Source organism: Stenella coeruleoalba, assembly GCF_951394435.1.
Source record: "Stenella coeruleoalba genome assembly, chromosome: 15".
NCBI lineage: Eukaryota > Metazoa > Chordata > Mammalia > Artiodactyla > Delphinidae > Stenella > Stenella coeruleoalba.
In genome coordinates this window covers 62,485,355-62,498,509 of record NC_137161.1, presented here as the reverse complement: position 1 = coordinate 62,498,509, position 13,155 = coordinate 62,485,355, and the positions used below count along the sequence as shown (strand labels likewise).

Here is a 13,155-nt window from a genome sequence, read left to right as displayed (position 1 = left end):
GATCTCTGCACAAGCATGTTCATCACAGCCTTATTTACAATAGCAATAGAAGAAAATAGCACCCAAATGCCAAAGGTAAGAAATTGATGAAACATATTGTTGTATACAGCCACAGGATGGACAATTATGATAGCCAGCGAAAATACGATAGCCAGCAAGAATTTTTAATAATGTGAGAACATATTCACACTATGATAGGTTAAAAAGCAGGACACAAATTGCATATGTAATATGATAACCACTAAATAATACATGATGCAAGTTTTAATTTTTACTTACCTGAATATGGTCATGAAATGCTTGTGTTGGCAGGCTAGGGGCTCCTCTTATGCGTTTATTTGCGTTGGGATACTTTTCTGGGGCTAAAGAGCAAGCAAGGAGGTGGTAGGAGTTGTCCTAGAAAGAGAAGAAAGCAAGGTCAATTAAAGGGATGTACAATGAAACAGCACCTGATCCCTCACATTGATATAAGGGGGGCCCCCACTGAGGAGAAGTTCTAGGCACAATTGAAAGATCCCAAACCTCACTTCTCCAGGGAAGCCTTCCCCTTTCCCCACATGAGGTCCCATGCCTCTGATATAAGCTCTCCATTTCTCTTTCAAAGCACCTAATAAATGTCATCATCATATATTTAGATGATATGCCATTCTCACCCACCGGTCCTGCTTTGTTGAATATGGTAGCCACTTTATTTTTTTTTATATTTTTGTTGGACTATAGTTGATTTACAATGTTGTGTTAGTTTCAGGTGTACAGCAAAGTGAATCAGTTATACATATACATATATCCACTCTTTTTAAGATTATTTTCCCATACAGGCCATTACAGAGTATTGAGTAGAGTTCTCTGTGCTATACAGTAGGTCCTTATTAGTTATCAGCCATTTTAAACAGTATGTGGCTACTGAAATTTAAGTATAAATTAATTCAGATAAGACAAAAGTCTATTTCTTGGTCACACCAGCCACATTTCAAGTGCCCAAGTGCTGCATGTGACTAGTGGCCATCACCATGGACAGCGGACAGTGCAGATACAAAACGCCTTCATCATCACAGTCTTACTGGACAGTGCTGTCCTGCCCACACGCTTTCCCTGTCTCCTAGAGCCTGGCACATTACAACACTCAAGAATATTTGCTGAATGAATACAGTAAGGAGACATTCTCATTAAAAAGAGGCCCTTGGTATAGCACCTCCTCCTTAGATTTGCCCCTTTTTCTAACATCCAGCACCGTCAAGATCTAGTTTTGAATACATTTGGTAAGGAATAAACAGAATAAATAATGACAAAAGAGCTCTGAGCTCTAACTAGGTGTCCAAGCGCGAGGCATGAGCCCTGACAGCAAGGGTGTCATGATGACACAAATCATGTCCAACTCCTCAGGAGTAAATCTGAACTGGAAGTAGCATATCCCTGTCACTGCAGCCAGGGTGCTTGGGATCACAGGGCTGAGTTGCTGATGGTGGCTGGTCCATTCTCTCTTCATCACTGATTTGTTTTTCCTGGCATCTAAAGGATTAAAAAGTTTAACATCTTGGTCACATACGTGGACATGAATGTTCTGAACTCTGGAACTTTAGAAGACAGACCCACGCTATTCAACCTCTGGACGCCCCTCACCAAAAAAGCCAGCAGGCCGTGGACCTCAATATGGAGCTGCAAAAAACTACTCTTAACACCTCCCTACCTACAGGAGGTGCTCAGATCAATGTTGAATTATCAGATAATTCTTAGTCTTGGAGAGCTGCTCCCTGGTGAGTAAACACCATTCATTCAGCAAATGTTTACTGGACATCGACTGGGAGACAGGCAATTCTTAGGCACTTGGAGATACACCAGTGAACAAAAGAAGAAGTAGACAGAAACATCCACCTTCATGAAGCTTACGTGCTGGGCTGGTTTTCATCCCTGGCTGAGTATTAGAGTCACCTGGGGACTTCTGAAACCTCCCATTACTTGGGACACACACAGGCACATGTGCACACATATTCTTATTACAGTAGTCCAAGATAAGGACTAGAAAAAAAAATTGTTTTAAACTTCTCAGCTGGCTCCAATGAGCAGGGGAAACGTGAGAACCAGTAGTTCTCCAAGTGTGGTCCCCCCACACCGGCAGTACCTGGGAACATGTTAGAAATGCAAGCTCTCAGGCATCTCTCCAGATTCTGTATATCTGGGGAGAAACTCTGGAATGGGGGCCTAGCAAGCTGTGTTTTAACATGCTCTCCAGGTGACTCTGATGCATTCAGAAGTTTGAGAACCACTGCTCTAAGCAAAATTACCTGGAGAAATGAGTTTTTAAAGAAAGAAGAATCCTGCTGTCCATCTTTTCCCAATGCCCTCCTGCCAAGTCATTAAATCAGGACAGGAGTCATAAGAACAGCCTCCCCACGTTGGTACCTGACTGCCACACTGCTGGGTTTTCAGAGGCTCTTACCAGCTGATCAAGGCATGCCTTGCTAACTGGGGCTCCTCCCCCCACCCAGCTCCCCAGTTAACAAAGTCTCCCTCACTGCCAAAGAGCCTGGCATAGACACCCTCTGCTGACTTCCCCACAATCACCTGCAGTTGCAATTGGCCCCCAAGGCCATCTGATGTCCTGTTCTCCCACAGGGCTGCAGAGACAGGGCCCACACTCATACACAGAGGCATGGCCCACCGTGGCACACACACATACAGCCTCATGTTACACAATACACATAAACACCTTCCTACTGTCACACATACGATATCACAAACACATGAGCAGCACACATTCGCATCCTCTTACACTGTTCTAGACACACATGCACCTGCACACACAAATCACACTTTACCAGTGACTCTCAAATTTGTCTGCACATTGGCCTCACCTGGGAATTTAAAATTCTGATGCCCAGGCCACAGCGCACACCAATTAAACAAGGATCTCTGGAGTTGGGAACCAGGTATCTGTGTTTTCAAAAACTACCCAAGTGGTTTCAATGTGCAGCCAAGGTTGAGAAATCTCCACCCTGGCCCCATGACTAACAGAAAGAAGAAGAGGTCCCAGGTTTTTCAGAAAGGAAGAGATAAGATCAATGGGGGAAACTGGAATTCAAAGACTTCCAAAGGTCTCCTGTGGCATCCTTTGATTCACAGTTATCTGGACCACTCATGCGGTGTTTCTTGAGCACATCCTACCAAGTCTTATCCCCTTTGTTGGTGCCCATTCATCGAAGACCATCTGGAACACACTTTCATCAGACAAAACTAGGTTTACTGACCAACTGCAGTGAGGGGGATGGCACAGCAGGGAAAACATGGGGCATCTCAGTAAGAGACTATTAGCAAGAACTCACTGTGGGATTGGGGCTGGTGTTGTGTGATTTGGGGGAGGTTTCAAGGAAGCAGGGCTTTGCTCTGGATTGGATGTGTCAGGAAGTTGGATGAGACAATTCTATGATTAGGTGTCTTAATGAATCTTATATAGAGATCAGAGGAACAAAGTAGGGCTAAAGCTGTAATTGATAAAGAAGCAGCAGTCATTCCTATAAGGCAGGAAATAAGGATACTTAGCCATTTTTAAGGTTTTGACAGTGGTCTTGCTTTGTGCTCAGACCTGATTGTGGAATGGTCTCGTGTTTGTCTTGCTCCATTACAGGAACAGAGTGGCCTTGTTTCATGTTGATCATTAGTGAAATTGTTCAACAGGAGAGCACCAAGGGCTAGCTGTGGGTGCCAGGCCAGCCCCTGACCATCAGGTACTACTCTTCCCCTTCTTCTATCTCCTCTATTCTCCATGTTGACCTTGCATTTTAAATGTGTCTGTTTGTTCCTCTAAGAAATGAACCTCACCTTCTTAACCTCCTTTATAATACTTAGCACTATATGCTGGGCATATAGACAAGGGAGTCTTCTCATTCTGAACAGTATGTTAGGTTTAGATTTGGAATCAGAAAACCCAACTTTGAATCCCACTTTCTACTTCCTAAATGCACAGCCTGGGCAAACGGCTCAACCTCTCATCTCAGCTCAGATAGGGATGACAATCCTTGTCTACCCCACTGGGTTTCTGGTGAGAATAAAAGGAGACAACTCTCCAGCCACGAGGAGTTGGTAAAGCCGCAGATTCTCAAGAAATCAACATGGGGTAGGTAAATGGAGTGGAGAGGTGACTGATTTGACCAACACCTTGGTTGGGGTAGCAAAGGAAAGTTAGCTTAAGGGACCCTCTGAAGACTCCAGAGTGGGTACAGGAAGTGGAATCAACAGGTGGAACTCCAGTCACCTAGGTGACCCTTGAACTCCTAGAAACAAGCTTCAAACATAAACGACTAGAGGTTGAATTTGTTTAGAATGCCACCCTGCAACATTTTCTGAGTGCTTATTATGTGCCAGGCATTGTGATACAGAAGTAGAAAAAAACACACAGCTTCTTCCCAAAGATGCTCCTGGTCTAGTGGAAGAAAGAGAGACACAAATAAAAATAATTGCAATTCAGCATAGAAAAAGGAGCACTTACAAGGTACAGCATAGCATAGAGCAGGGAGGAGTTAATTCTATCAAGGGCTGGGGAAGAGTGACAAGGAGATGTTAGGGAAAACTACACAAAAAGGGATAATGCTTCAACTAGCGTTTCAAAGGATGAGTAGGAGTTTGCCAGGCAAATGGAGGAGGAAGTGTCAGCAGAAAGTGATCCCTAGCAGAGGGGGCAACAGGTGCAAAGATATAAGAGCATGAAATACTCTGATGTGTTCTGGGATCTTGAAACCCAATCATAAGTCAGTCATTTCAATGGGGTATAAAGACTGCCATGTCAACTATTTTATCCCCAGGCCATAACAAATTGTCTAGGGCATAGTGTTTACTTGTAAGAGGAGGGAGCAATTAATGAACACAATAGCTATTATTATCAGAGGTTTTAGCCCTGTGATAGAATTCCAGCCATTTACAAAAGTATGTATCTGTCTAGTGTAGCTTTGCTTTATGGTTACAGTTACATTATACTTACAGTCTTCTGGCCCCCTATTTACAACTCTTTGAAATTAACTACATGGTTAACTGATTTCAATGCCCCAAACCAGATTTTCTGAACAAAGATTATACAAATATTAAAATTTTTTTAAAAAAAATTCAATCCTTGGGCTTCCCTGGTGACGCAGTGGTTGAGAGTCTGCCTGCCGATGCAGGGGACACGGGTTCGTGCCCCGGTCCGGGAAGATCCCACATGCCGCGGAGCGGCTAGGCCCGTGAGCCATGGCCACTTGAGCCTGCACGTCCAGAGCCTGTGCTCCGCAACGGGAGAGGCCACAACAGTGAGAGGCCCACGTACCGCAAAAAACAAACAAACAAAACAAATTCAATCCTTAGTGGCTGTCTGCCTTCAAATAACTTATTCAGAAAGGGTGTGACACAAAGGCACAAGACTCCATCCACAGCCTCTTCTGAGTTTGGCTTCCAGAAACTCAGAAGTTAGTTAGTTAGTTAGTTGTAAGATAACAAGATAACAGGCCACCAGACAGTCCTGGGCTCTTCCCATGGCCCTGGCTTTTTTAGGGGAGACTCAGAAACTAATTCTAGGAGTAGCTGCCAAGATAGCTTCAGGCTTCACAGACCATGTGTGAAATTCCCCGTGTGGCCAAAACTGAAAGTGATCTATCTGGCCAATTTTTCTGAGTTATAATTAACATACAATATTGTATTAGTTTCAGGTGTACAACATAGTGATTCAATATTTTTTTACATTATGAAATGACCACCACAATAAATCCAGCTACCACCTGTCACCATACAAAGTTGTAACAATATTATTGACTCTATTCCCTATGTGTACATTATATCCCCATGACTTATTTAGTTCATAGCTGAAAGGTTCTACCTCTTAATCCCCTTCAACTATTTTATCCATCCCCCTACCTTCCTCCCCTCTGGCGACCACCTGTTTAGCCAAATTTACTGGCCAGAGAGGACTTTCTTGAAGGATTCTTTGAGGATATGCTACATACACTCCAGGGGAGTGCATACCCTTCTACTAGGGTGGGTAGACTCTCCAGGCCCCTGTTCTGAATCTGCCATGTGGCCAAATGGCTAACTCACCCCCACCTGTCAGCCATGTCCAGGGCTGGCCAGCCTTGAGACAAATGGGTCCCCACTAGGGTGAGCATAAGGCAGTGCTCACTAGTAGAATAACTCTTCTGGGTGACTGAGGGAATGATGGAGACACAGACGCCACGCACAGATAGAGTACAAATGAAATTGTTTCATGAACAGGGAGTGTAAGAAAAAAGCCATGTTCTAAAATAACCTATTCTTTTATATACAAATTGAAACTGGCATATAAACTAAATGAATTAAATGTAAGTAGCCATTTGACTTTCTATCTGTATTTCTAGTTTATATTTTTAAGTTGGCCATAAAAAAGCATTTAACCATCTTTTTTTTTTTGCGGTACGCAGGCCTCTCACTGTTGTGGTCTCTCCCGTTGCGGAGCACAGGCTCCAGACACGCAGGCTCAGCGGCCATGGCTCATGGACCCAGCCGCTCCGCGGCATGTGGGATCCTCCCGGACCGGGGCACGAACCCGTGTCCCCTGAATCGGCAGGTGGACTCAACCACTGCGCCACCAGGGAAGCCCTTAACCATCTTATTAAGAAAATGAGAGTCACGGTATAGTCAGGGATACAGACTAATTTAATATTGAGTGCTGTGGGAGAGGACGGTGGGGAGACTTGGTTAGGAGTAGGAAGGAGTACAAGGGATGCCAGGCCTGTAAGCCACTGGGGCCTCAGTGCCCTTGGAGGGGTTCACATTCCTGGTCTGAACTTCTCCCCATGTCCCCTGCTCTACCTCTTTCCATCCTGCCTTTGACTTTCCCAGGTACTGACCTCCCTTCCTGCTCTCCTGTTGTCATCCCCTCTCCTCTCTTTAAAACTTAGGCTTAAAATTACTTTCCTGACTCTGTCCTTATTTACTTTACTTTTCTTCTTACATCAGCATCATGAAGGTATAATTTATGTACAACAAAACGTATCCATTATAAGTTTTGACAAACGTATATACCCATATAACACCATCCCAATCAAATATAAAACACTAAAGAGTGTCCTCGTGCCCCTTTGTGGTCAGACCTGTCACTAGTGATTAGTTTTTCTGCTCTAGGATTTACTGTGAATGGAATCATACAGTACGTGTTCCTTTGTGTCTGGCTTCTCTTACTCAGAGTGACATGGAGATTCACAGTGTTGTTGCATGTAATGGTAATTAATTCTTTTTTGTGGCTGAGGAGTATTCCATTGTATGAATCCACCACTGCTTATTTATCCATTCACACGTGGAAAGACATCTGGGTTTTCCCAGCTTTTGAGTATTATACATAAAGTGTCTATGAATATTCAAAGGCCAGTGTTGGAAAACAGTTATTTCATGTATCTTGTCCATTTGTTTAACTGCTTCCAGTGGCTCCGTGGTGGCCAGGAGGGGAATGGAATCATCTTGGTCCTCATCAAATTTGTCTCCTTGCCCCAGATCTGCTGTCCCTCTCCTCTTCGAGAATGTGCTGTTTGACTCAACTCTAAGATCCTCCTGCCCTAAAAGAGCATCCCCACCCGCCATATCCCTGCCCTGAAAATGGAAAACAGATATTTAAAAATCAGACTCCGGTGACCAGGTTAACTTCACCAGTGACAAGTCATGTTGATGGCATGTACCCCCGACATGACAAAATGAGAAGGACATTCCAGTTCTGTCGTGTCCTTCTCCAAACCCTCCACATCAGTCTAATCCAGAGAAGCCCTAATCAAGGACAGACCACTACTCTTCAAAACTCTCAAGGTCATGGAAAAAACAAAGAAAGACTACTGGACAAACTGGTGACACCTAAATAAAGTCTGGAGTTTGGCTAATAGTAATACACTTACGCTGGTCTCTTAGATTTGACAAAGGTACCAGGATAGTGTCAGATGTCAACCACAGAGGAATCTGGGGAAGGGGTATCCAGGAATGATCTGTGCCATCTTTGCAAATTTCCAGAACATATAAAATTATTCCAAAAGTTGAAAAATTACACTTTTCAAATGTTAGACTTCAACATTCTGAGCACATGAGCCAATAAAGTAATAAAACTGAGCTGTAGCCATCCCCCCAAACCTGCTGTGCCACCTCCACTACCCCTGCATCTCCTGGGAAAGGTCAAATAACCCCTTGTCGGTTTGCACTCTTTATTTCCCCTTTGGGTAGATCTACCTGGGATTTCTGATTATTAAATTGCTGCCCTGTTGCTATGGCCAGAAATCCTTATTGAGGCCTTTCTGCACAGATTGGCCAATAAACCATCCCAAATCAAGGAAAGAGAGGCATGTCTGAGCGTAGAAGGGATGTGTTCTAATGCACAGCAAACCCAACCAGCTCTGGAAAGAGGAAGATAAAGCCAGAGGGGACACGTACCATCCAAAGCTCTTTGAGCAGCAATCCAGTGCCCTGTTTTTTCCATCATTTTCTCTTTTCCACTGGGAAGCAAAGCACCCCAGTGTGGGCAAGGCAGCCGTTTTACAAACCCCGCCCTGGGCTCTAGTTTTAGAGCCCAAGGTTAACGATCTAAATAAATCTGCCCAGCCTTACCTCTGCTAAGCTGCTTGAGAAATGATGCTTTCTGGTCAACACAGATCAGATCGGTACTTTCTCCCTTTGAAAGTTGCCATCAGTAGAAGTTCTCACTCTGCCTAATGAACCAATATTAGTTTAACTACTTGTTGTTAATTAAAAGCAGAGTTTTATGCAAGCATTTTTTCCCCTAGAAAAAAAGGAATATTGTACTTGCAAAGTTCCCAAAACAGAATATTAATCCTAAAATTTATAGGCCTCTCTTAATGGATATGGTGAAATATCTTCTAAGGGTAGTCTACCTTTAAGGATCTCATTCTCCTTCCAAGCAAGATCTGACCACAGATAACTCTCTATAACCCAGGCCATTTAGCTTTCATGCTGGGAGAAAACCTTTCATCCTGGGTTCTCAATCTCTTTTTCATCCCAAACCATGTACTTAGTGAGTCAGCATGAACTGCGTGCCCAGGAAAACAAAAGCCACATCTCCTGGTGGATCGAGACAAAGATTTGGGGTAGTGTCTTCATTTGGGTTCCTCCTGAAGTAAGGATTCGAGTGCAAGTAATTTATTAGGAGGTGATCCAAGGACACATGAGTAGGGGGAAGAGAAGTGAGACAGGGAAGGGAAGGAAACCAATACAAAGGGTATGGTAGCAGATAAGTTACCACTGTGGACAACTGGGGCTTAGCCACGCTGGCCCACCTGGGACCAGGGCAGAAGATGCACTTCAGAGTCATCCCACAGAGACACCCGAGAGCTGTGTATTCACCAACTTTCAGTCAACATCGGTTGGGGGCTCCTCCTGAGGAATTAGCCTCCCAGTCGTAGCCTCCTGTGAGCAGGGACAAAGTGGGCTCTGGAAAGAGGCCACAGAGAGCCTTCAGGCAAAGAGACACTGGTGCCAGCCGTTGAAAGTTAAACCAACATCCACAGAAGTGATAAGAGCCGGAGGGATGTGGGCAGGGGATGAGCCGCACCTGCAGATACAGTGGGTCAGAGCAGAGATGCAGATGGAGCCCGGCCCTCCAGTACTCTAGTCACGTTGGGTAAATCCCATTTCTGCCTTTGGCAGCAAGAGAAGAAAGTCTGCCACACCTTCAAATACGTGGTGGTTAGTGGGGCTCCCAGAACCTGCTGGGCGGAACTCGGTGTGGGGTGTCATGGCTTCCCTTTCTCCTCTTGTGTGGTCCTTGGCACCATAGAAAGATGACTGAACCAGTGGGTCTGGTTCTGTCACTAATGGCGACCTTGGGAAAACCACCACCTCTCTAAAACTCAGTTTCCTCCATTTGTAAATTAGGGATAATAAGAAGCATCTCGTTAACTACTTATCTTGATTGAAAGTTCATATTATCTCATCTATAATAGAGAAAACTGGGGCATCCGGTGTTGCTAAGAGAATCAAATGAGATAACGAACTCATCAGGTAAATAGCACCCTACAAAGATAAGGTAGCTTTAATGAGAACTCCGTGAGTGAAGGGTTTTCAAGACAGTCTTTTGGAGCACCATTGCCAAAAACATAGCCATCCCAAGGCTGTCCTTGTGTTATCAGGGATATTGTAATCAACGTATGAACTTGGACACTAGCTCTAAAGGGCTGTACGAAACATAAAAACCAAATGCAACCCATTTTTCTTGTTTGATTTTTAAAAATAATAATTATAAAATACAATTTGAGGGCTTCCCTGGTGGCGCTGTGGTTGAAAGTCCACCTGCCGATGCAGGGGACACGGGTTCGTGCCCCGGTCCAGGAAGATCCCACATGCCGCGGAGTGGCTAGGCCTGTGAGCCATGGCCGCTGAGCCTGCGCGTCCAGAGCCTGTGCTCCGCAACGGGAGAGGCCACGACAGTGAGAGGCCCACGTACCGCAAAAAAAAAAAAAAAAACAATTTGAGAAAACTGGAGAAATTTGAATATGGACCAACATTATATGATATTAAGGAATTAATGTTGTTAGGTATGATAACGGTATTGTGGTAATACAGGAAAATGATCTTATATTTTGGAGATCCAGATTCACATATTTAGGGGTGAAGTGTTTCTGTATTTACTTTAAAATGATCTAGAAAAATATGACAAAATGCTAACAAATGCTATGTGAGAGATAAATGGGTATTCATTATACTGTCTTTTCTACTTTGTGTGTTTAAAAAGTTTCATAATAAAAATATCACAGTGTTTTTAAGGAATTTTGAAATAAATATTCCAAACACGAGAAAAGTAAACAGCATCATTGGGACTTACCAATGTTGTTATAGTGAACTTCAGTTCATTTATCTTTTAATTGAAATTTTATTGAGATAGTTGTAGCTGTGCAGTTGTAAGAAGTGATACAGTGTGTGCACTTTGCTCAGTTTTCCCCAGTAGTAACATTTTGCAAAACTATAGTATAATATCATAACCAGGATATTGATAGTGATAAAATCTACTGGTCTTATTCAGATTTCCACATTGTTTTCTATACCCATTTGTGGGGTGGGGGGTGTATTTAGTGGTATACAATTTTAGCACATGTATAGGTACATGTATCTACTATCACATAAAGATACAGAACATTTTCATCACCCCAAGGATCCCTCAGGTTGGCCTTCTATAACTACCCCCACCTCACTCCCAACCCATACCCCTCCCCATCTTTAAACCTTGGTTCCCCCCTTCTAAGATTAGGTAATTTCACAAATGTTACATAAATGGAGTCATATGGGATGTAACCTAAAAAGTCAACATGCAGTGAGAGGTAAGACTGGACTAGGAACCAGAAGACCTGGGTTTGAGCCCAAGTTCTACAACTAGATCAATCTATTTCTTACGTATATCACCAAATTATCTTGGCCTCTGTTTCTTCATCTGTAAAACCAAGTGGTCACTTGCCTTCTACGGTACAAGGCTTTGTCCAGGAGACAAAAGTATGCCCTTGGAAAGAACCCCAATATGAATGGTACCCCCTGGAATTATGCAGGACACTTTCTGTGCAACTAAACACAGAGACCCTGCCTCCAGGCTGTCATATTTCCTCCTTTTAAATGAATATGTTGGCAATTGGGTGTTTTCTCCATGTCTGCAAGCTTGATTGAATCAAGCTCTCTCCCTGAGAGAGAATATTCTGCTCTCCTGTGCTGATACAGAGAGTTTCTGAGCCTGGGAGGTCCTGGACAATGATAAACCTCTCCCCAAAATAAAGGCCACCTTGTGAAGCCCCTCATCAGACAGTTAGAACCCTCCTGGTGACACCCTGACTTTGCTGCCAACTTCTTTTACATTTCAGCAGATGGTCTGACCTTTACAGGGTCTGCATTTCACCTACAAAAAGAGGATATGCGACAACAAGAACCCCCTGCCTCCAGAAGAGGATGGACAACTGCCGGGAAAGGATGCTTTGCCCTCTCAAGAGTTTAAATGCATGACACGTGCACGTCTCCTCAGCCAAGTGCGACTCCAACGTCGTTTAATATATGTTAAATTATTTATTCTGCTGTAATGTCTTCTCCAATTACTAATAGATCATTGCATAAGAGGAAATGAAACCCAACATGCTGGACTAATGTGAGATCATTTTTATGGGCAAATTACTGGCTTGGAAACACTGGCTGAAATGGGGCACAGGTGATTTAGTACAATGAAAGCAGGGAGACAGGGCCCCCCTTTAATTAGTTCCTTAACTTATATAATGATGCACCGTTATGGATCCTGAAGGATGTTATTGTTTGAATTTAATGTGCCATACAATTCAGGGAAAGGAGCCTGTGAAGGAAAAAGGCAAAATGCTGACTTGCGACCCACATCCTTGGTGTGGTCTGCTCAGCACCACAAGCAAGCCTGGTGATGGTTATTCTGCTTTCTTTCTCCCTTCTCTATGCATCAGGTATTCATGGGAAGACCCTTTCAGTAAATTCATGCAGCCCTCAGCCTCAAAAGTTTACTTGACAACCTTGCAACTGTGTGTATTTCTACTTCCTGCCTCAGCACATTTGTGATCAACGACAAGGAACTAAATTTTCCCTCTAAAGTTATTCTTTGTCTTGGGTAAAAGTCAGAGTCCAAAAGAGATAAGCAAGAAATGTCACAATTTTTTTAAACTGAACTTACTTTTGATTTTCAGAGCTCATTGCACAGGGAAGGTAGAAACTTTGTCTCATAACTCTGAGGTCTCCTCATCCTGGGGTTACCTGGTTACCTTCCAGCATATATGGCTTCACCTATCCATGCACACCAACCAGTTTCTAGTCCCTGCTTCCCGGATGAGAGCACAGGGATAAAATGCAGCCCTTCCATCAAAACAGGCATATATTCTAGGTGAACAGCGCCTGGATTCAGTCATTCTTTTTCCCCTCCTTTCTGAGGCCACCTCTGTTCCAGTTCAATGTATTCTCCTGTCTAAGTTCAGCTTCTTCTTGTATTTCTCCTCTCATTCCAGTGATGCACCTTTTGTGACCTTGTCCACATGAACCAAACACCGGGGATCATAGGTCAGAGAGTCTGAAATGTGGGAGAGAACTCAGAAATAACTTAACTCCCTCCCCCTTACACTGAGGTGACTCAAGAGTAGGGGTAGAGCATGACTATAAGAGGAATTTCCTGGAATGGAAACTGTT

At 43.7% G+C, this 13,155-nt stretch overlaps 1 long non-coding RNA gene across 4 annotated transcripts in view; it reads right to left on the bottom strand.

Annotated features, from left to right (window-relative positions):
- Positions 1 to 13,155, bottom strand: part of LOC307197603 — an 847,911-nt gene that overhangs the window by 601,244 nt on the left and 233,512 nt on the right. For all 4 annotated transcript variants that reach the window (XR_013831461.1, XR_013831462.1, XR_013831463.1 and 1 more), the window contains exon 2: positions 280 to 396. This is a non-coding gene — a long non-coding RNA (uncharacterized lncRNA). The remainder of the gene's footprint in view (positions 1 to 279; positions 397 to 13,155) is intronic.